Here is a 23622-nt window from a genome sequence, read left to right on the forward strand (position 1 = left end):
TACTTTCCTGGGCTTGGGTCCTTGATGGGATTACGCCTTCCATTGAGGAAGAAGAATGAAGGTATAAAGTGAGAGGTAGGAAAAGAGATAAGGGAAGAAGGGCTGACACAAATCAAAAACTTTATGTACCTGTCACTTGGATTCTCACAATCATCTGGGGAAGTGGGTCTTGTTTTATCATGCTTAAAAACAAGGTAATTGGAGCACTTGGGTGGCTCAGTCGCATAAGCATCTGACTCTCTCGATATTGGCTCAGGTCTTAAGCCAAGATTCACCAGGATCATGATTTCAAGTCCGGAGTTGGGCTTAACTAAGTAAGCAAGTAAGTAAATAAATAAAAATGAAGAAATTGAGGCATGGCTGCAAAATATGGGCCCATTGTAGAATTACATATGGAAATAATGATAAATTATTATGAAAGTATTATAGTTAGTGGTGTGAGTAAGCCTGCTCAAAGCAGCTGATTGTGCACATCATTTCCCAACTCTGTATTCTGTGACATCATTTTGGTAGCTTAAAATCAGCTGTATTGGGAGTATTTACACCACGGAAATGCACAGATGTTACAGATTTTTTTTCCCATAGAGCCAGCTGCTGAACATTTACCAGCACACTACTGGTTGGTCTAAACTTGAGGTGAAACGTTAATCAAATCTAATTGCTCGTTGAAGAAATGGTGGCAGTTGGTAGATAGAGGCAGTGGGGGTGGGACAGCATTCCAGCAGCCCAAATTAAGCAATGAGATCTAAGCCCCTCAGTAACTGCAAGGCGTGTAATTTCCTCTTTCACCTCTATTTCCTGCCTACTTTCTGCACATGCAGGTCAAGTTGGGTTTTGAGATTTGTAACTTCCTTAGGGTGACATTGAGGAAGGGGACTGTTCGGGGAAGAGGCGGGGACATCTTTTCTTTGGAAGAGCTATGGGGGTCGCTTGCTGAGAGATCGATGGAGTGCTGCAGTCTCCATTGGGAAGATCTAAGTGGGATCTTTGTCTTAGGAAGAGCTTGTGAGTAAGGAATTAACAAATTCTTCTTCCCAATTGGGGACTAGACCTAGAAAGTTTTTATACTCATTTCTATTATGAAGGAAAAAAAAAAAAAAAGAAAGGAGGGGAAGGAGGGGGAGGAGGGGGAGGCTATGTTCACAGCCCTCTGCCCTCACCAGCCTGTCTGAATATTCTGGTCTAAGCTGAGGAGCTCAGGGCAGAGAGAAAGGGTTTCCAGACTTGTCTGTTTAGCGGCTCTGAGGGAAGAGCAGCCTGGGCTGAGCTAGGAGGAAGCTGTGGTTTTCCATTACTAATAGTAATAGGCCTTTTGCTTAAGACTCGACTCTGCTTTTCAAAGACTTTGCTGTACTGTGCAAATTACTCAAGAGGCTTTCCTTGTATCACCGTAAACACCAGCGACTTGACTCAAAACCTCCCTTGTTTTCTCTGGGAGGGCACTTGCAGGCTCTTTGTTGCTGCTGCTGCTGCTGCTTCTTCACCTTTTCTGAAATATTTTATTTATGAGAAGGAGAGAGGGAGAGAGGGAAAGAAAGAGAATGAGTGCGGCAGGGGATGGGCAGAGGAAGAGGAAGAAGCAGACTCCTCTACTGAGCAGGAAGCCCATTGTGGGGCTCCACCCTAGGACCCTGGAATGGAGACCAGAGCCAAAGGCAGACCCTTGGCCAACTGAGCCACCCAGGTGCCCCTCTTTGTTGCTTCTAAATGGGGAATTAGAATATGCTTTCAAACACTACGATGACAAATTTTGGAAGGATATATAAGCACAATGGACCCTTTGGGGGCATTAAAGTAGGAACCCAATATGTTTTATATATTTATATATTTCTGAACTTTTCAATTTCTTTTTCCTGTTTTCTTTATTTCCTTGGTTCTTTAGTCATGTCAAAGACTGCAATAAGTGTCTGCGGAAGCCACCATCCTGAACAAAAGCTAAGATCTTTCTAATGATTTCTATTTAAGTATATGGTCTCCTCACTTCCATGTCATCCCTTGGCCACCTCTCTAGTCACGATCACCTTTAGCCAAGATTCATCATTCTTCTGCTTTCTTTCTTAGAGAGTTTTATTGCAGCAAATAGATTCCCAAGAATTGTGGGATTTTGTTTTTGGGTTTTTTTTGGGGGGGGGTATTGTAGTTGTCTTAAATTTTATGACAAGGGAGGAACGTTTTATGTAAAAGTTGGGCACTCATGTTTTCCAGTTACTATTTACTGAATTGTTGAGATTCAACCAAATGTTTGGTCCGTTCATTTCGCTTGTTGTCTAAATATTTTATACGTTTTCAGTAACAACTAGTTTAAATCTTAAAAAATTAGGGCACCTGGGTGGCTCAGTTGGTTAAGCAACTGCCTTCAGCTCAGGTCATGATCCTCGAGTCCTGGGATCGAGTCCTATATCGGGCTCCCAGCTCCAAGAAGCTCCTGCTTCTCCCTCTGACCTTCTTCCCTCTCATGCTCTCCCTCACTGTCTCTCTCTCAAAGAAATAAATAAAATCTTTAAAAAATATAACTATCAAAAGGAATATCATGTATATTAGCAGATTAAACAGTGATTTGATATAATCTGTCAGTGGGAAGTAACAGAGTTGTACCTCCTCTTGACACACACTACAGTCTTGGGGCACCTGGGTGGCTCAGTCATTAAGTATCTGCCTTCAGCTCAGGTCATGATCCCAGGGTCCTGGGATCGAGCTTCACCCATATCAGGCTCCCTGCTCAGCAGGAAGCCTGCTACTCCCTCTCCCACATCCCCTGCTTCTGTTCCCTCTCTCCCTGTGTCTCTCTCTCTCTGTCAAATAAATAAATAAAATCTGAAAAAAAAAAAAAAAAGTCAAGCTTAATGGGGATATTATGCAAAATGTAACTCATCAGGAATAGCCTTAAGGGCAGTAGAAAAACACTGATTTGCATGATTTGTATAAAGTTTACATTTTAAGGATACCAAGCAATCTTTCAACTTTCACATGCTTATGCTTTGCGAAGTGTTGTACATTCTTAGAGTAGGTCAGTGTTAGCATTTTCTCTCCTCTTAATCTATCTTAGACCCTTGCCAGAAAAGAAAAAAAAAGCTTTTCCTCTAAACTCTTGAAGTTTGTTCTCTGAGGCCTGTAAATCAAACTGACACAGTTAGCAAGAGACAAGACACAATTTAATCATGCATTTGTATTAACGTATGTACAGGTGTTCACAGAAAAATGTGACTCAAAGGTGTGGTTAAAATTTGGGGCTTATATGTTGTCTTAATGGGGGGGGGGGAAGGGGGAGAAGTGCACTTAAAAGAAAACAAAGGACTTTCTGGAGAGATGAATGAGCCCTCAGGTTCACAGGAGGTATGACGGGTTTGTGGCAACGTCTATTTAGGTGTGGTATAGAGACTCTCACCTCTAGCTGTCCCGAGGAGCGGATTTATGATAACTGATGTGTCTTGAATTCTTTGAGGATGTTCTGCTTTTAAGGCAGATAAGAGATTTAAAGAACTCAAATGCCTTCTGCTCAAAATAATTTTTGCGCCACAGCAGTATTTTCTGGACCTTTTCGCCGCAACCTGTAGTAATATAGTCACAAATTGTTGGCAAAATTGTCACAAAAATTTCTAAATTATCTCAACTCGTTGCCCTTTTTAACATGTGTGTTTGGTAAGGTATAGGGAAATGCTCTTCTTCATTTGTGATTCTAAACAGCATTTGACAAAGTCTTATGCAGATCAACACTGAAGAAATTAGGTCTGATTTCTATGGCAACAGTGGGGAGGGGGAACTGTCTAGAAAGACTATCTAGGGTCTCAAGGCTTTCTCCAGGAACCTGTCCCCTTTGCCCAGGGAACAGCCCAAGGCTTCCACACCCCAAGGAGCGAGCACCTCCCCAAGGAGGCTCATCTGTGACCCTGAAACTCTTTGGTAAAATGCTCAAAGGGGAAAGTTGGCTTTCTTCCCTTGGAGGAGGCATTGGGGGATGGCAGAAGATAAGAAGTTTCTAGGAAGAAAAGAATGTAAGGGGAACAGTGAGAGGATGAAAGTCTTCAGATAAGAGGCAAAGGGGAAAAGCATTTTCTGCCAACATGGTGAGAAGTGAAAGAAATAAAAGCAAGCTGGCTTTAGGGCAGGGCTAAAACCAGCTGGGCAAAAAGATCCCTCATTTCTAAGATGAGGTTTTTTGTAACAATGAGGGAAAACCCAAGGGTCATCCAAATGTCGTCCAGGCTTGCCTAAGACAGGGTCTGCTGCAGGTGACAAGACAAGACACCTGGGGTTCTGTGGGAGGATTTCAGAGCTATGGGGGAAGCTCCTTGCCACCCCACACCCCCACCCCATGCCTCCACTGTTCTCTGTGACCAGCACAAAGGCATGGGGCAGAGATGAGGGCTTTGTGACAATGTCTGTTTAGGTGTTATGGAGACTTCTCACCTCTAGCTGTCCTAAGGAATGGGTTTATGATAACTGATGTGTTTTGAATTTTTTGAGGAGGCTCTGTTTTTAGGCAGATAAGAGGTTTCAAGAACTCAAATGCCTTCTGCTCAAAATAATTTTTATGACACAGCAATGCATTCTGGACCTTTTGGCTGCAACCTATAATAATAAATTATAGTCACAAATTGTTGGCAAAATTGGGGCAGAACCCCAGCCTGCCCAAAGGGCTGCCTTCTCTAGCGGGAGGGAGGGAATCTTTGCAGGGAGAGTTTGTGTGTGTCCACAGAGGTGTCTTTTTCTAGAAGCACCCGATTCTTGAAGGTCCATAAGGGAAGGGTCATCTCCAGAAAGCGGCTCCAGTGCAGGCAGGCTGGTGTGGCAGATACATTGTGAGGAGAACCGTGTGGCAGGCGGAGGTTGGGGCTGGTGGGCCGCAGTGTTCTTCAGAGGGACAACTTTCCTCAGGCCTTCCAGATTCACAGCTACAGTCTCCGGGGTGGATCCCCGTTTAGAAGAGAGGTTCATCCTGAGGCTGCCAATCGCTTCCATCTCAGTTTCGGGATCCGTCCGTGCATAGACTTTGGGCGAGGGCTGGGCAGCACCAGGAGATGAGGGCCCTGTAGGGCAGCTTGAGTGGACTGTGGTTTTGCCCAGGGCCTGCCTGAGCCTGGAGCTGGGAAACGAGGAGAGGCCAGGAAGGCTGCAAGGCTGGGCCTGCTCGGATGCTCACGGGTTGGCTTCCCTGTGGAAGACGGGAAGGTGTGGGTGAGGTGGAGGTCTGGTTGAGGCTGACCGTGCATTTCCACTGAGAATGGACCAGACCAAGGCCTGAAAAGGAGCCAGCTGTGGGCAGGGGGGCCCAGCACCTCCCAAGTCCATCTGAACTTCTTGTTCTCTGTGTTTTTGCCCTTTTGCTCTCTCTGATATTAAGTCAAGCTTTGCCCAAGTCCCACCCGGTTTCAGCCTACCAGAGCAATAAGGAACGGAGGGCATTGAGGGAAGACAGGGTCATGGGGACAGCAAGGGAACAGAGGACAAATCAGATGCTTAACCAACTGAGCCACGTAGGCACCCCTAAAAATAAATTTCTTAAATAAAAAAGAATAAAAAATTTAAAAAATTCCTTAGCCTCTAGAGAGTAGCCCCTAGCACTTCTCCCAGGATTTCTTATACTAGTAATTCCTTTACTCTCTTCTGCTTTCGGGGGGTATTTCAGCAGAAAAGTTTGAGAAATAGGCTTTAGTAGAACTAAATGAGAAGACGAGGCAGTGAGAATCACAGAGAAAGAAGTTCTCAGACTGAGGTACGTTGTCCAGAAAGGGTCTGGGTTGTTGGCAACAGCCGGCTGAGAACATTGACAAGAGGGAGCTTGGAAATTCAACGAGTAATTATAATGCTGGTTTACCTTTGAGGACTTCACAGGAGGCCTGGAGCTCTTCTGTTGAGAATAGGCTTTATGTTCTATCAGGTCCAGCCCCTTCTTCCTTTTGGGGAAGCCCCATAGCCCAGAGAACGGTAGTCATTTGCCTGAGGTCACAGAATCATTGGCAAAGATGGAAAAAGAACCAAGGACTCCTGCGTCCTAACGTCTTAATTGTGATAATAGGAAACAAAGCTCTGTCTCTTATTTTACTAATCTCTAGGATTGAAGATAAATGTATTCTTAGCTCCATTTACTCCCAGGTTAACATAAGCCCTCCAGGGCTAGAAGTTTCTTTGGAGTTGGATTGGGGGCATTCCAAGAATGGAGAAATGAGATCTTCACTCTTGGCTCATTCATCTAGTTCTTGGACGCATGTTAATTGCTCGTCTGTTGCAGACCAGACACTGTGTAGGTGGAGGGAATATGGAGATGAGCTGTTTTCGGTCCTCAAGAGGTGTGTAGATCAGAGTAGAAGATACCCCCGGCTTGATAGGGTTGGTAGAGACCCATCACAGCACATCAGGATGTTTGCAGGACAGCCATGCGCAGGGTTCCAGGGAAACACAAAAGGAGGCTGTGTAGCTCAGACAGGGGTGAGGTCAGGGAAATTCTTGCAGAGGTGTCATTTTATAGAGTAGAGAGATATGGTTGGTAGGCTAGAATGAAACTTTTGATAATTAACGTTCTCTCCACCAGAGTTCTTAAAATATTTGCAGACACTAGGCAGTGTGTTGTCCTTGTACGTGTCCTATCATCCAAGTGTTAGATTTTTTGGCCTCTTGCAGGCCACACAATGGTGAAAACTCACAGCCATCAGCCGTTTTGCCGTCATATGGGGCCCAGGTTGTCCACCACGGTTTATTTCTTACGTCATTCTCCCCAGGTTCATGCTGTTCCAACCACACAGTCTCTTTGCTGTGACTCAGACACGCCCAGCACGCTCTTACCTCAGGGTCCCTGGATCGTTCCTCCCTCTGTCCCTTGCCCAGGTGTCTCTGTGTGCTCCTCACTGTATCCAGGTCTCTGCCCCCATGTCCTTTCAATAGGGACCACTTGGCTTTCCTGACCATGTCCATGAGAAGCAGTGGCAGCAACCCATTTTGAATCGTGGCCTCTCAAAAGGACAGCTCTCCATCCCGATCCCTGGAACATATGAATGTGACCTTGTTTGGAAAATGGGTCCATGATGATGTAATGAAATGAAGGATTTTTAAATGAAGCTGGATGATCTGGGTGGGCCCTAAAGCTAATGACATGTGTCCTTAGCAGAGAAAGTCGGAGGGTGAGTCGGGACGGACAGGAGAGGACGTGGTGTGCACACGTAGGCAGAGGTTGGTGTGATGTAGTCCCGCGGAATGCTGGCAGCCACCAGGAGCTGCAGGGCAAGTGAGGGAATGTCCCTGATGGTTGCTGGAAGAAGGGAGGCCCTACCAATCGTGTTGATTTTGGACTCTCTCATCCAGACCGAAAGAACGAGTTTCTGTTATTGTAAGCCTTCGAGTTTGTGATAACTTGTGATGGCAGCCACAGAAAACGGAGGTACAATACCACCCCTGCCACTCTGCCACTCTCCTTATGCTTACTCTTTGTTCTTGGTATCTGACATTTTCTGTCCATCCATGCATCCATCCATTCATCCAAACACACACACACACACACAGATACACACACACTTGTAATTTCTTTATTCTCTATTTTGAATGCGAGTGCTTTGTTTTTGTTCACCATCCTATCACCAGCATCTAGAATAGTCCTTGGTGCGGAGCAGGTGCTTAGTGGATTTTGAAGGAATGGATGGAATGAGATGTTGGATTCTGAGGCTTGGCAGGCACTCGGAGTGACCTTTTCATCCTGTGTGTAACTGGGGAGACAGAAGGATCCCTGTTCTGGTGATACAGAACTTTGAGTCATGGCAAAGGTCAGGGATGGGGAGATCTGGATTTATATCCTGGCTTTGCTGCTTGAGAGCTGGTGACTTTGGGCTCTGAACCTCAGTTTCATCAACTGCAAAATAAATACTGTTGCTGTAGGGCTGCAGGGCAATGTTGATAGCATGGCTGGCACAAAGCCTGGTGAGTGGTGCTCTGTCTGGTTTTCCTTTCTCTCCATTCATGGCCCTGAAACTCACAGTAGAGACAGGAAGTCTTTCCTCTGTGTGGTCATTTCCTCCTGCATCAGTTGCAGAGGTTTCTGAAAGCTTGGCATCCCCCTGGGGCTAAGACCTTGCCATCCTTTTTTAATGGTAGGATTTGCTTAATTGAACATAGCAAACATGATGACTCCCTATTGTGAGATGATGGGTTCCATGCACCTTGAATTTCCACCTCTGGACATGAACTCTTGCAATCACTTCATCTTAACAGCCTTTGTGCTGTGAAGAAAAAAGTAGAGGCCATTTTTACACTTGTACCATTATGATGGTTCCTGCATCTATCAATGTTAGAGAGAAGGAACAGCCTCTTCCAGCTGGCCTTGTAGGGATAGCCCTTTAATTGTACATTTATATCTGGTAGGTCCTAGTATTGTTTAAAGAAGATCACACACACACACACACACACACACACACGTGTGTGTGTATGTGTGTGGTTCTAGTTCTCTTTCTCAAAATATTGGTTAAATGCCTGAAATATTAGCAGTTATTACTTTTAGGCTCCTGGGTTGTTAGATAAAACATGGTTTTAATCTTTTTCTTGATGCTTCTCATTTTCCAAAATGTAAATTGAAGATGTTTCTAATTCATTTTTCCATCAGATAAAACCACCGGCTTTGCATTTGAGATTTCATTCCTAGAACTGGTTCAGAATGTAAATGCTAGGGTTGGCCTTTGTGTCAGTGACTGGGGATTTTCTCGAGTCTCTGGCTGATCGTGTAGAAGCTATGTTTCTCATTTCTTTTCTGAAGCCATCATACAGGCACGGATGTTCATGGCATAGAGGAATGATGGCAACTGTTGTCTGTCAAGAAATTTAGGCATGATTTCCTCAATGCGCTCTTCATCTTTGCAATTTTATTTGTTCCCTGGATGAGAACTTTTCCTGAGGTCTTATGTAGACTTTCTGTAAAGCAGTGATTTCACTACACTTTCTAATCTTCTGGTTAAAAATAGAATATCTCCTAGAATTCCCAAGGAAAATCAGTTCTGTCAAATCTCATTGTTAATTCATAAAGGGCATTTGGCTGTGCAAATCGAAGAGTATGGAATCCAATGGATGTTTCCATAGTTATCAGTTTTTAGAAGAGTTTAATACCTCATCTTTGTCACGTCTGTGGGCCTCAACCAGTTAAACTTCATCTAGTGGAGATAAATTTGATTTTGCATGAATTAGAGCAGCATTTGCAAAAGGCTCTCAGCAGAATATTTCATTCACATTCCCTTCCAGCATCTTGCGCTTTTCTTTAAAGTTGCGAAGAGAAGAGTTTCCACCACTCATTGTAGGCAAATGTGTTCTATGCTTTCGAGTGGAGGGAGCATAAGCTGTTATTATGATAATGTTAATAACACTTTTTATGTACTACATTTTGGTTGACATTTCATCCTAATTGAGAAAGATCTAAAATTAATCTTTGTAAGAAACAAGACCAGAGTGGCTAATCAGGTTTGGAACTGGGACTAATTGTACCATAATCAGATTGATGGGCTGTTAAATATCTGATGTGAAAACCATATCAGGAAACGATAAGAAAGAATCTGTGCCAAAGTCCCCTTGAATTTTCCCCTTGTCTTTTATTTCGCAGTTTGTTCAAAAGGCTTATTACCTCAGCCTCAAAGTGCACATCTAAGATCTCTACCATCTGGTAACTTTTATTTTTTAATCAACTCAAGTTTCCTCAGAGAGTTGCAATAAACAGATAAGTAAGTAAGTAAATCTTTATCATCTGTTTGTCCAGGATAAGATGCTACGATGATGCTGGTTTGGGGAACTAAGGCTGTTGCTGATTCAGAAGTTTTAATTTATTTAAAGTCTTAATTTATTTAATTTATTTAAGTTTTAATTAATTTTCAAGTTTGCTTATGATTAAAGTGTTGCTTATATAGGGTGTGGCCGATCGAGACAAGCAGACCTGGAACTTGGTAGACTGGAATAGATCTGAGCAGCAACTATTCAGTCTTTCTTTAAGGTTGAATCCCTTCCCTTGTCCCTAGGGTGTCTAGGTCTGGGTGTTGGTACTCAGGATCCTGTAGACTTGGCTGAGTTCCTTGGGGGTGCTGTGGGGTGTAAAACATGAGTCTGATTTTTGCTTTTCTCCTGTAAGCAGCGGAAGTCAGGAAGGAGGCTATGAATCTTATCAGAGACCATCTAAGAGTCCACAGGCCACCTAAACCATGTAGAAAGATGGTCAGTCATCAATCCGATGGCACTGATTTGGTCAACAGCCATGTGCTCACTGTTCCAGGTCTTTGTTTCAGAGTGGACTGTTGAAGTAGAAGTGTTGTGACCTCAGGTTCAAGTTTCAAAATGACACTGAGGGACTGGGTATCAAGTTACAGAGCTATCTAAAATATCTGGGCTCGGGATCTGCTGATGAGATTTAAGGTTGAAGCTGGTGGAAGCAGCAGAAAGGAATCGGAGATGGACTCGCACTGGCAGCAAGGTTGTCAAGGCAGCAGAAAATGTTGGAAAGTTTACCTCAGAGAATTCTGTGTGTGTGCAAAATGTATGCACACACACAGGAGAGAAAGGCACTGGTTATTCAATAAATCCAACCCCCCTCCATCACCCCCCCACCACCCCAGGAAGTGAGTGAAGAGTGCACTTTAACCCAGAGTTTTGAGAAGAGTTTTAATGAACTGAAAAACCAAACTAAACAACCCTAACACCCATTAGCTGAGCAGCAGGGCTCTTGAGAATACAGCTCAGCCTTCCAGTCACTGGAGTCAGATTTGTCTGGTTCTCAATGCTCTGTGCAAGGGCCCTTGGTAAAACTCATCAGTTCTCTTTCTCAGCCAGAGATATGCTGCGTGGTGAGCTTCTTGGGCCTCCTGGTGGGGGCAGCCCTCCTGTTCCTCCAGCTCTTCTCCCAGCCCTGTGGCTTCTCACTGGCTCAGAGCCACCTCCCAGGGCCCACCTGGCAGGCAGGGGTGCTTAGGACCTGCCTTGTTCTACAGGGTATGGTTTTCTGCCTTGAAAGAGCTTCCTGTTGCAGAGTCTGGTCTAAGACAGAAGCAGAGAATCCCACAAAGGTGTCTCCAGCTCTGACCTCGCTGACCTGGTTGGGTCTCTCACCCCCAGAAGGCCCGCCTTCCACACTTGCCCTTCCGGCCTCCCATTCCCACTTCAGCCCCAGGGGTGGGTGGCAAAGGAGCTGCATTCACAAGTCATCTCTGTGGATAAGGGGAGAAGAGCAGATGACACAAAGGCACAGGGTGGCTTCAGCAGACCCCAGAGTTTAGCGAACCGGGCCAAACCCTCCTTACCAAGATGGTGTCCTCGAACCTGTTTGCTTCACGGAGGCACATGTCTCGATGAGCTCTTTAACAATTTATTTCTTTGAAATATTAAAGGAAATAAATATCCGTTATAAAAAATAAGACACATGAGCAAAGTAAAATGTGGAAGTTTCCATTCACTGTTGTCTCCCCTCCCCATCTCCTCCCCCGATGGAAACACTGCTGGCCTTTAATCTGAATGAATAGCAATTAAGCCTTTGAATGCGGAATTGTTATGTCCACAAACATGGAAACCGGAAGCTTCTGGGGTAACCAGAATACCAGGTTATTAATACCAAGACCTATAGGCATACCGTGATTCTTTTCATTTTGTCTTCTTTTACTTCTGTATCCTATCTAAGAATGTGAAGTCCTACTAAGGCTGTATATTATTATACCTCAATTAAAAAAAAAATGAAGTCTTAAGGAATATGTCTAAAGAGAATCTTCACTTGCTCAGCAGCTCACCCACATCAAAATTCATAGTATTTAACACTGTCCACTCCTCCTCTGCAATCCCATCTGTATCTGTGCAGCCCGCTGTTGAAATAAACTCTTAGCGAGGCTTGTGAAAGAAAGGCTCCAGGCTTCTGATTTCAGCCTGCCTTGTGCGTTAAATGTGTATTTCTGGACATCTAGAAAACAATCCTAATTTTTGGGGGGGGGGCAGGGAAGCAGCAATCTTTCCCACACCCTAAATCTCTAAAACTTCTTGTGAAATGATTGCTTTGAGAACTTCCTGATTTGGTTGCTTCAGGATGAAAACAACCGTAACCTGAATTCTCTACATTCGGAAACCTTTACTGGGTCATGCAGCCTGCATCGAATGTCCCCCAGAAGGGGCCTCTTTTCCTTACGAAGACAGACCTAGCATTTCCTTTTTCCCAAGGATCAAGTGATCTCCGGGGACCATGCAAGCTTGAGTCCCTCTGGTCTAGCCTTTTGACTAAAAAGAGAAGCTTGGTAAGGTTGGAGAGGTTGCCCAAGAAGGAAGGGCCAAGAAGGTGGAAGACTGCTCATTTCATGAGAAATTTTTGAAAAGGCTTTCGAATAATAATAACACAAAGGAGAAATTTCATCCTAGAGTTGTAATCTGTGGCCTCCAGGGCAAAGGGAAGTCAAGGAATCCTTGAGCATGCCTGTGGGCTCAGGGGAATCTCACCAAGAAAAAACCTTGGGGGTGGTGGTGGTGGTAGCACCTGGCTGGCTCACTTGGTGGAATGTGTAACTCTTGATCTCTGGGTTGTGAGTTCAAGCCCCATGTTGGGAAAAAACTTTGGAAAGAAGCACAATGAAGGAAGCTCAGGTGTTTCTAGCATAATCTCCATATTTTATAAATAAGAAAGAGGAGGGCACAGAAGAGGAGAGAGGACTTGTCCACCACCCCACAGCTCAAGCAAGAGGGCAGATCCCTAGCTCTTGACCCAGGGCCCCTTTGAGTATATCCAGTTGCCTCTCTGTTGATGACCCTCCCTGAATTCCAAGTTTTGGGTTCATAATTATAAATGAAGTTTGTATATTACTACATCATTCACTGTGCTCATTTTCGAAATGATGTCTTTGTAGAGAGTTTTATTTCTGGCTGCCATAAAGCACTGGGAGCCACTTTTGGTTGGTGGTGAGGAGCCCACATGGTAAGGAGGGCACTGGATGGCCAGAGGCACCTCCCCTTCAGCACAAAGAGGGCTAAACATGAACATGCCCTGCCTAGGAGGGCGGTTTCCTGTCCAGACCAATGCCCCCCACTGCAACAGGTGCTGCTTCTCAAGTTCTAGGCCCTGTGTTGATGATGTTTGGGAACAAGAGAAGCTCCTATGAAGACTTGCTTCAAGTCAGTAGGGAGAGATGGCTTATTCAACAAATGGCCTCAGGTTGAATAACTAACCATTCAGTTAAAAAAAGAAATGCATTGCCGCTTTCTTATGCCTTATACCAAGATACATTCCAGATGGATCATAAACTTAGGGGTGAGAAAGTGGAATGGTAAGAGTGTTGGAAATAAACACGAAAGAATTTTCTTTTTAAACATGAAAGAATTTTAAAATTTAATCATCTCTCACTGGGGCCAGAATTTCCAAGCCTGAGACGCAAGACCTGGAAGCCATAAAAGAAAAGACTAGTAAGTTTGACTACATAAATAATTTAAATTTTTGCAGAGCAAAGAATTACCATAAAGAAAATCAAAATACAAATAAGACTTAGAAAAATATTTGATATCTATCTATCTATTTATCTCAGAGGCAAAGAGCTAATTTACTGAATGTCATTTTAAACAGTTTTACCACTCAGGAAGAAAAGGATCTGCAACTCTACAGGAAAAAGGAGCAAAGGACAGCTAGAAGCTGACAAAAGAAATCCAAATGATTTATAAACAGAGAAAAAGGGCTGAACACATGAATAATTAAGTGCTAACTAAAACAACAAGATAATATTTTTTACCTATTAGATTGTCACAGATCAGAAATTTTTTATAATAAACAGCATAGGGAAGGCAGTTGGGAAAGAGGTGCTCAGAGACAGTTGGGAGACACGTCGATTGGTGCATCTTCTTTGGAGGGAAAATTGACACGGTCAATGAAAATTTAAAATTCAAATACATTTTGACCTAGCAATTTCTTTGTAAGACATTATGTTAACAGATGTATGTGAAAGGATGTTTGTTCCAGCCCTGTGCGGGACACAAAATCACCTACATGATTTTTAGTAGCAGGTTGGCTAACTAAATGCTGCCGTGTGGGATGTGGACGGAGACTGCCCCATAGGTGAGAGAACATTTGCATGGGCACAGTCATTGCAACATGATAAGTTGCAGAAGAGGGAAGGGACAGGCCAGGTGTCCTTCAGCAAGGACCTGATTGAGTAGATGGCAGTATGGGTCTGCACTGGGAAGCCATCGCCAGAGAGACGAGAGTAGGTGTACAGCGCTGTGCTGTTCATGGGGTGATCTCGGGGACACACATATTTGTACGTGCTTTGACCACCTGGGGAAGACATCACAGGGAGGGGAGGATGCGTCTGCCTCTGGGGAGAGGACCGTGGGGTCTGGGGAACGGGGTAGAAAAGGGAGACATGCTTTTCATTGTCTACTTGTTTGTACCTGGGACCTGGATGTTATACTTAAAAGTTATTGCTGATCTCCCATGAATTTTCATCCATATAGGTTCCCTTCATTGATGTTTAGCATATTAAAACTAAAGCTGAGAATCAGACAACAAAAAGCAATTAAAGGCATCCAAATCGGCAAAGAAGTAGTCAAATTCTCATTCTTTGCAGATGATAGGATACTATATGTGGAAAACCCAAAAGTCTCCACTCCAAATCTGCTAGAACTTGTACAGGAATTCAGTAGTGTCAGGATATAAAATCAATGCACAGAAAATCAGTTGCATTTCTTTACACCAACAGCAAGACAGAAGAAAGAGAAATTAAGGAGTCAATGCCATTTACAATTGCACCCCAAACCATAAGATACCTAGGAATAAACCTAACCAAAAAGGCAAAGAATCTATATTCAGAAAACTACAAAGTAATCATGAAAGAAATTGAGGAAGACACAAAGAAATGGAAAAATTTTCCATGCTCATGGCTTGGAAGAACAAATATTGTGAAAATGCCTATGCTACCCAAAGCAATCTACACATTTAATGCAATCCCTACCAAAATCCCACCCATTTTTTCCCAAGGAAATGGAACAAATAATCCTAAAATTTATATGGAACCAGAAAAGACCTCGAATAGCCAGAGGTTGAAAAAGAAAGCCAAAGTTGGTGGCATCACAATTCCAGACTTCAAGCTCTATTACAAGCTGCCATCATCAAGACTACTATACTGGCACAAAAACAGACACATAGAACAATGGAACAGAATAGATAACCCAGAAATAGACCCTCAGCTCTATGGTCAACTAATCTTTGACAAAGCAGGAAAAAATGTCCAATGGAAAAAAGACAGCCTCTTCAACAAATGGTATTGGGGAAATTGGACAGCCACATGCAGAAAAATGAAACTGGATCATTTCCTTACACCACACACGAAAATAGACTTAAAATGGATGAAGGACCTCAATGTGAGAGAGGAATCCATCAAAATCCTTAAGGAGAACACAGGCAGCAACCTCTTCGACTTCAGCAGTAGCAACTTCTTCCTAGGAATGTCGCCAAAGGCAAGGGAAGCAAGGGCAAAAATGAACTATTGGGACTTCATGAAGATCAAAAACTTTTGCACAGCAAAGGAAACAGTTAACAAAACCAAAAGATAACTGACAGAATGGGAGAAGATATTTGCAAATGACATATCAGATAAAGGGCTAGTATCCAAAATCTATAAAGAACTTAGCAAACTCAACACCCAAAGAACAAATAATCCAATCAAGAAATGGGCAGAGGACATGAACAAACATTTCTGCAAAGAACACATCCAGATGGCCAATGGACACATGAAAAAGTGCTCCACATCACTTGACATCAGGGAAATACAAATCAAAACCATAATGAGATACCCCTCACACAAGTCAGAATGGCTAAAATTAATAAGTCAGGAAATGACAGATGCTGGTGAGGACGAGGAGAAAGGGGAACTCTCCTACACTGCTGGTGGGAATGCAAGCTAGTGCAACCACTCTAGAAAACAGCATGGAGGTTCCTCAAAAAGTTGAAAATAGAGCTACCCTATGACCCAGCAATCACACTACTGGGTATTTACCCTAAAGATACAAACGTAGTGATCCGAAGGGGCATGTGCACCCGAATGTTTATAGCAGCAATGTCCACAATAGCCAAACTATGGAAAGAACCTAGATATCCATCAACAGATGAGTGGATCAAGAAGATGTGGTATATATACACAATGGAATACTATGCAGCCATCAAAAGAAATGAAAGCTTGCCATTTGCAACAACATGGATGGAACTAGAGGGTATTATGCTGAGGGAAATAAGTCAATTAGAGAAAGACAACTATCATGTGATCTCCCTGATATGAGGAAGTGGAGATGCAACGTGTAGGGTTTGGGGGGTAGGAAAAGAATAAATAAAACAACATGGGATTGGGAGAGAGACAAACCATAAAAGGCTCTTAATCTCACAAAACAAACTGAGGGTGGCCAGGGGGAGGGGGGTTATGGACATTGGGGAAGGTATGTGCTATGGTGAGTGCTGTGAAGTGTGTAAACCTGGCAATTCACAGACCTATACCTCTGGGGCTAATAATACATTATATGTTTATTAAAAAATTTAAAAAATTATTTAAAAAACCTAAAGCTGAGAAATTTTTAAAACATGAGAAAATACACATATTCCATCATCAGAGCACTGAGGACCTCAGACAATCATATAAAAACTCTGAAAAACTCCTCTCTATACCAGTTGAGGGATGAAGATTGAAAAGAATAAATAACAGTTTAGTGTTCTGGTGAAAATAGTTCTGACTTCATGAAACCCATCCCCAGGGGTCCCTGGAACCACTCTTTTTCGGGAACCACTATTACCGAGAATGGAACAGACACTGGGAGATGGTACCAAAACCAAGCACACATACCAGGGCTCTTGACACCAGGACAAGGCTGGTGTCCCCATGAAATGTTTTAGCCCAGTGGCTCCCCTTCCCCTCAGCCGATGACAAAGAACGACGGGCACTCCTGACCCCCTCACCTACCTCCTCCTTTGGGTCATGATTGTGTGTAACTGTGTATAGTAGCCTTGGAATGGGGCTTCACCCAGGCACCTTACTTCCTGGCTTTAGAGACAGGCGTGTGACCACCTGGTCTGGGAGCCCAGACCTGGCTTCTCTTGAAGACCTTGCTGACAAAACCTGCGGGGTTGGCTCCAGAGCAGAGGCCATTTGGAAATGGGATTTGGGGCAAAAGACTTTTGAGAGATTCTGCTCTTCAGCCTAGACAGTAGCTGAGCCCAGGAAAAGTGTCTTGCATGGTTGACAGAGGACTCAGCCACTGCCCATTATGACGTCTGTTGGGGGGGGTGGGGTCAGTGGGAACCGAGCCACGCTCCTTCAGCGCCTCACTCCTCACCTGGCTTCAGCATTGCCGTTCTGCCTCAGGTTGGCAGCAACAGAGTAGGGGAGGAGGAGGTCGTCTCTAATGATCTGAACCAAGACTTGGAGGAAGGAGACCCCACGCATGGTGGAATAGGAATCTGACTTACTCTGGGTACTTTACACACAATCATTGACTTAAACCTTGAAACTGCACCCTGAGGTGGCTACTATCATCTGCGCTTTGCAGGTACAATCATCTCAGAGAGGCTGTTTCATGCCCATGGTCACGCCCTGGTGTGTTCTGTGGAGCCACATTCTCCTCGGTCTGACTTAGCGTCCACGGTCTCAACCCCGTAGAAACACTGCCCAGAAGCCCTTACCTCGAAGGCTGTGTTTCAGTTTCTCTTCCTTGCCTTACCCAATTTTGGAAAGAACCATCCGGAAACACCTTATCTCTTGGGAGATATGACAGGTGAGGCAGGAGATGGGAACTGTGCCTTTCTTTGAATTCCTGATGAAGTTTTATTTTCAGGGAATTCGAGACAAAATGAATCAGACCCAGTCTCACCACTTCCATTATCATGTCTGGGGAACTGAGGAATTTAGATTCAGGTCAGGAACATGACTGAGAAAAAGTGAAATCGACCTCTCCTCTGGATCCTTGGGACCATGTCTTAGTTGTTCTGTGACCTCAGCAAATCATTGACTCTGTGACCTTAGTTCATTCATAAAAAAGTTTGGACTAAAAGTTTGTTTCTCCTTAAACAGAACCAAAAAAAAAAAAAAAAAAAAAAAAAAATCCCCCCCCCCCCGCCTTAATTCCAAACTTAGGGGTACCTGGGTGGCTCACTGGGTTAAGGCCTCTGCCTTCAGCTCAGGTCATGATCCCAGGGTCCTGGGATGGAGTCCTGAATCAGGGTCTCTGCTCAGCGGGGAGCCTGCTTCCTCCTCTCTCTCTGTCTGCCTCTCTGCCTACTTGTGATCTCTGTCTGTCAAATAAATAAATAAAATCTTAAAAAAAAATTCCAAACTTAGTATGAGTGGTAACATTGGATTTAATTTATTTTGTCTAGAATTACCTGCAAAAAAAGATCATCACGAATTCAAGGTTGACTATCGAGATGCTGATTCTTTTTCTTGGCATAATTGTTTCCTGACAGACTTGTGCAGGGGGATGGCATAATCCTTCATTTTATGTTTGGTTTTCACAGTACATGCATAAACAGTGTCTTTTTTTGGGGGGGGGGGCAAAAATATTCCAAGGCTTTATCAGTTTTCCCCCGAGTTTCACCTCAGTCCTTTGATATTTAAATGATCTCTTTTGAAGCCCCTATCCTGTCATCACCCTCAGATTTTCTCTTCTTCAGTTGTTGGCTGGTGTAGCTTTCCCAGATTTTCATTTGCTAATAGGGCTTCACGTGTCTGATTTGAGCAGCTGGCCAATAACACCTTCACCCACTTCACAGAAAAGTTCGTATTTCTCCACATCTGCCGTCTCTTTGCATTTCTGCATGTATTCCTTATGAAACAGTCTGCGAAGAACATAACATTCTCCCCTCAGGGGAACTGGCTACGGTGAAAAGGAGAGGGATGGCTCAGGAGGTATAAAATCGAAGAATGGTACGTTCTTTTAGTGAATTTTTTTGTGTTATGATGACTTTGGCTTTCCTTGCTTAACTTCTAACTGGAACTTGGGTAGTCAGTGTTCCCATAACGGGCTTGGGAAGACGGTATCCAGCCACAGCCGCAACACAGGCAAACAGAAGCAGACAGCTATCACCCAGTGTACCAGATCCAACTGATGGCTAGTATTGCCTGAAGCATGGTGTTGAGAAGGATCCTGAGACGCTCTTCCGTCTTTCTAGGGAAGAGTAGTGTGATTGATTAACGATGTCTGATGAGGTTTGGGAGGGATAGAGTGGCAGTCTGTGTGCTGACCTAGTCCATACTAAATACTCAGCAATTGCCAATTTTTCTTTCTTACAATGTGGCACTGTTGGGGGGAGATTTAAAAAAAAAAAAAAAGCAAAGAAAAATTACCATCATTACTCCGAGGTAGTTCACCTCTGAGAAAAGACAGACAGAAACAGAGTTAGTTGAATATTAATTCTGGTGGTACCTGCTTTGGCTGCCGCTTGGCCAGCCAGATGGTAATAAGGAAGACTAGTGGTTGTTAAAAACCCACACAGAGCGCCTGGGGTCATGATTCCAGGGTCCTAGGATCGAGCCCCTCACCCCTTGCACTCCCTGCTTGGCGGGGAGCCTGCTTCTCCCTCTCCCTCTGACCTTCCCCTCTAGTTGTGCTTTCTCTCTCTCTCTCAAATAAATAAATATAATCTTAAAAGAAAAAAATAAAGGGGCGCCTGGGTGGCTCAGTGGGTTAAAGCCTCTGCCTTTGGCTCGGGTCATGATCCCAGGGTCCTGGGATCAAGCCCCATATCGGGCTCTCAGCTTAGTGGGGAGCCTGCTTCCCTTCCTCTCTCTGTCTGCCTCTCTGTCTACTTGTAATCTCTGTCTGTCAAATAAATAAATAAAATCTTTAAAAAAAAAAAAGAAAAAAAAAAAGAACCCATACAACATTCTTGTTGGGTTGATTTTCGCTTCTCTCTGCTATCTTGCAATCATGGAAATGTAGACGTAAAACAAGGAATTAAAATAAAACAGAAATGTTACCTCTTGTTTTAACCCAGGCTCAGAAGTCAGACAGATTTGGGTTTGATTCCAGTTCCAGCATTTATTGAATGGTATTAGGGAAATTGCTAAATCTGTCTAGACCTCAGTTTCTTCATATGCGAGATGGGGTAATAATAGAAGGCGCCATTGCTGGATTATCGTGAGGACTCTGTGTGTGCGTGCAGCCATTCTGTGCTTCCTGCAGTGGGGATAGCAAATTTCTCCCCCAGGAAATATGTGATGGGTGAGGAATAGTTAAGGGTAATGCATGCAAAGTGTCCAGAGTTGGAGTGCCACCGAAATCATACCTCAAAATCTTGCCCCTAGGGTCACTGAGATGTCACTGAAGCCACTGAGCGAGGGAACAGAAACTAAAGAAGCCGGTAAGCCCGTGGGGTTACTGCTTGGGATTCTCAGCAATCGCCTTCCTGGTTCTCTCCAGGAATGTGGTTGCTGTTCAAGCAATACTGCCATCTCCACTAATGATCTTAAAAGCAAATCAGAAGATACCAAGAAATACAGCATTCTCAGCATGCCTCACCTTCGCTGAACTCTCTTAAATGCTTTTGAGAGAAAGTTGTTTTAATTCAAATCTATTCTGTCTTTCGGTTTCAACCTTCTCTGTTTCACTCAACCTAAGGGCATCCTTATTCTCTAGCCTGGGAGGGAGCCCGAAGGTCAGTTTCATTTGCACAAAAAAAAAAAAAAAAAAAAAGAAAGAAAGAAAGAAAGAAAGAAAGAAAAAGTAAAAGAAGCAGGGTGATGAGGAAATCCGACTGGGATGAGAGAGGGAGAAAGTTCATTATTTTATGGTCAGAGAGTCAATGGGTCGTTTGTTTTACCATCTCATTTCGAGATTTTTGTTGTTGACACAAAGGGTTGGATTTTTCAGGAAGAAAAATCAAATGATTCAGAAGCAAAGGAGAGAAGATTGAGCAGGTACCAATTTAAAATATCAGTAGAGACTTCCGCAGTCAAAGGTAGTAAGACAAGTTACGGGAACACTGATTACTCTCCTAACATAAATTGTCCACGAGGACTCTCTGCAAATCTGCCTCACTTGTTCCAACTTCAAGGGCAGGGGTGTCGGTTACAGGGCAGAGTGGCCAGAGCTGGGAAGGAGAGAATGCCTTTTGGGTGTCTAGGTGCTGGCATCAGGTGCAACCATTCTCTGAGCTCTTGAGAGGCAGACTTGGCCTTTCCCAGTCTGGGCTCGGCCACTTTCTAGCTGAGGGACGTAGGGCCATACAGCTCAAGGCTTAGGCTCCTTGTCTGTCACACAGAGGTCATGGTGGTGCTTTTATTAGGGCAGGCTAAGCTCTGCTGCTGTGCTGAGTAATTAATTATAATTAACACTTGGCATTTTATAGTTTCTTCACTTTAGGAAATCAAGGGACTTGCCCAGGGTCACATGGTAACTAGAAGTGCCAGAATTTAAGCAGGTCTTTGAATGAACACCATCTCTTTCTTGGGTTGATACAAGTCGCCGGCAGGTAGAAATCATAGATACTATGAACATTTCCTCTTCAGCCAGACTGAAAGCAGAGGAATGATCATGGATGATCTTGGCACAGTCTCTTTGGAAAAGTAAGTGAGAGAATGACTAATGGGGCATATCCTACCAAGAACAATTTTTAGAAGATGATTGTTACCCCATGTTAAGGAAAAATAATTTTTCTTTTACATGGCTTAGGCTTCCTTTGCATCATCTATAATCATATGGGCCCTGGACTTTTATGGACAAAACAGAATGTATAACTACCCTCAGAAGGAGAAGCACCTGTATGGTCCTTTTGGGGGTGAAGCTGAAACCAGGTCCTTTTCTTCTGTCTTCCGTTACTGCCGACGCCATCTTGCTGTGGCCCAGGAGCTGCTTGTTCTCTCACCCTGTGAGTGGGGGCGGGCACTGAGCTGGCTACAAGGTGACTTCCTATTTAAAGCAAGCCAGTGCTTAGCTACCCAAACCTTCCCAACTTTTCTTTTTGCCTAACATGCTCTAAAGCTGTGCGTTTTAAACTAAACACTGGGCACACAGGCTTCTGGGAATCTTGTTCTTTGCATATTCTGGTTCAGTAGGTGTGGGCTGGGGTCTGAGACTCTCTGGTCTCCTCAGGCTCCTGGGAGGTGCCCATGCAGCTGACCACACTGATTACAAATAAAATAGACCGGTTTTTCTGGTCTTACTACCTTTGACTGCAGAAGTCTCTACTGATATTTTAAATTGGTACAAAAGGAAGCATCTTGAAGCCATATGGCTAAAAGAGATTTTAATAATAATAATGATGATGATGATAATGATGATAATAAATAATAATAATAAACTCTGCTGACTATGCACAAAATAGTTGACTCACATGGTCTCCTCTTTAAAAATACTCTCCCCTGCACCCCTCCAGTATCCCAAGAATGCATTTAGAGTCAGGGGCCCTGCCAAGATTTTTTTGCTGGACTCTCCTGTCCCGTGTTTTATTTCTACATGTGTTAATACCAGCTTTTACTTAGTACTTCAAATGTGGGTCTCTCAGAGTGCAGTGCCTCTAATTTGATCTCCAAATTAACCTTGGGCTGCTGACAGATGGCGAATGAGGGCCGACGTTCTCTGGTCTGTGCCTTCTGTATCGTAAGCTCTGGCCTTGGCCCCTGTCTGTGGGTTGTGAGGCTTGGCTCATGGCACCCTGATTTCCTGACTGTGGGCTCGGCGTCCCTCTTCTTAACACCACTGATAAGCTTCGTCCAGCACTCGACAGTCCTGGATCTCTATCTGGAAGTTTCTGCAAGCCCATGGACTTTGACAGCCAGAAGGCTGTCTGGACTTTTAACCTTGGTGATTTTCATATTTTCATTTCCTTCCCAGCAAGTGCTGGCCTGCTTCCGTCCATCAGCCATGACGATTCCTTCAGGGGGTAAGTATGGAACATTTGGTTACTTCATAATTTCTTTACCCACATCCCCTCTCCGCCCACCCCAGCTGTGAATGGCTGAAAACGCCGCAAGAGGCTGGAAGGCCCTCAGAGAGGAATCACTTGGCTTTGTGCATAATGGCTCACTCTCCAGGTCTTACTTTCTTACTGAGTCTCCCAGTAAGCAAATGCCTTCCCACCACTATGATATCCATTATGCAGATTCGAGAAGCCGTGTGGGTCTCAGTAGTGTATAGCACGGGGATGGAGAAGGAAGGCGAGAGATGAATTCCCCATTTGGGCTCCATGTCTCTTGCACAAAACTTGGTGCTGTGGCCCCACTTGTCCCTGTAGACAGGTCCCTGAAAGGACTTTCTGTAGGTCAGCAATGTCACCAAGGGACCACGCCAGGGACAAGATGATTAAAAGAGCTTCCTATCAACCACTAAGACCTGTTACTTTCAGAATGCTGTCCGTGAACAGTCTCTCCCCGCCATTCGTGCCACCTCGGTTCAGCCCTCCTCCCCCCTGCACCACCTCCCCCCACCCCTGTGCTGGAGGCCTGCTCTCCCCTCAACACATGCTGCAAAGGAAAATCTCCCTAAAGTACTATTCTCCTTGTCCTGTTCTTCCCCTGAGAAACCCAAAATGGCGCCATACTGGGGGATGGAGCATGAATATGTCCACCCATGTCAAGGACCGTGCCACGTGGCATCCTCTGGTTCATAGGCCACATTTCCCACCACTCCACAGGTGGCTCGGGCTTGTCTCCCAGTGCTCTGCCTCCTGGGGCTGGG

At 44.2% G+C, this 23622-nt stretch overlaps 1 long non-coding RNA gene across 6 annotated transcripts in view; it reads left to right on the plus strand.

Moving 5' to 3' along the window:
* The first annotated feature begins 699 nt into the window (after positions 1 to 699).
* Positions 700 to 23622, plus strand: part of LOC123392128 — a 70312-nt gene continuing 47389 nt past the window's right edge. For 2 of the 6 annotated variants that reach the window (XR_006606837.1, XR_006606836.1), the window contains exons 1-3: positions 700 to 1005; positions 20253 to 20308; positions 22780 to 22828. This is a non-coding gene — a long non-coding RNA (uncharacterized LOC123392128). The remainder of the gene's footprint in view (positions 1006 to 20252; positions 20309 to 22779; positions 22829 to 23622) is intronic. The other 4 variants (XR_006606841.1, XR_006606840.1, XR_006606838.1 and 1 more) reach the window with 3 other exon arrangements.

Source organism: Mustela putorius, unplaced genomic scaffold (genome assembly GCF_011764305.1).
Source record: "Mustela putorius furo isolate JIRA1106 unplaced genomic scaffold, ASM1176430v1.1 tig00000450_pilon_pilon_pilon, whole genome shotgun sequence".
Classification (NCBI taxonomy): domain Eukaryota; kingdom Metazoa; phylum Chordata; class Mammalia; order Carnivora; family Mustelidae; genus Mustela; species Mustela putorius.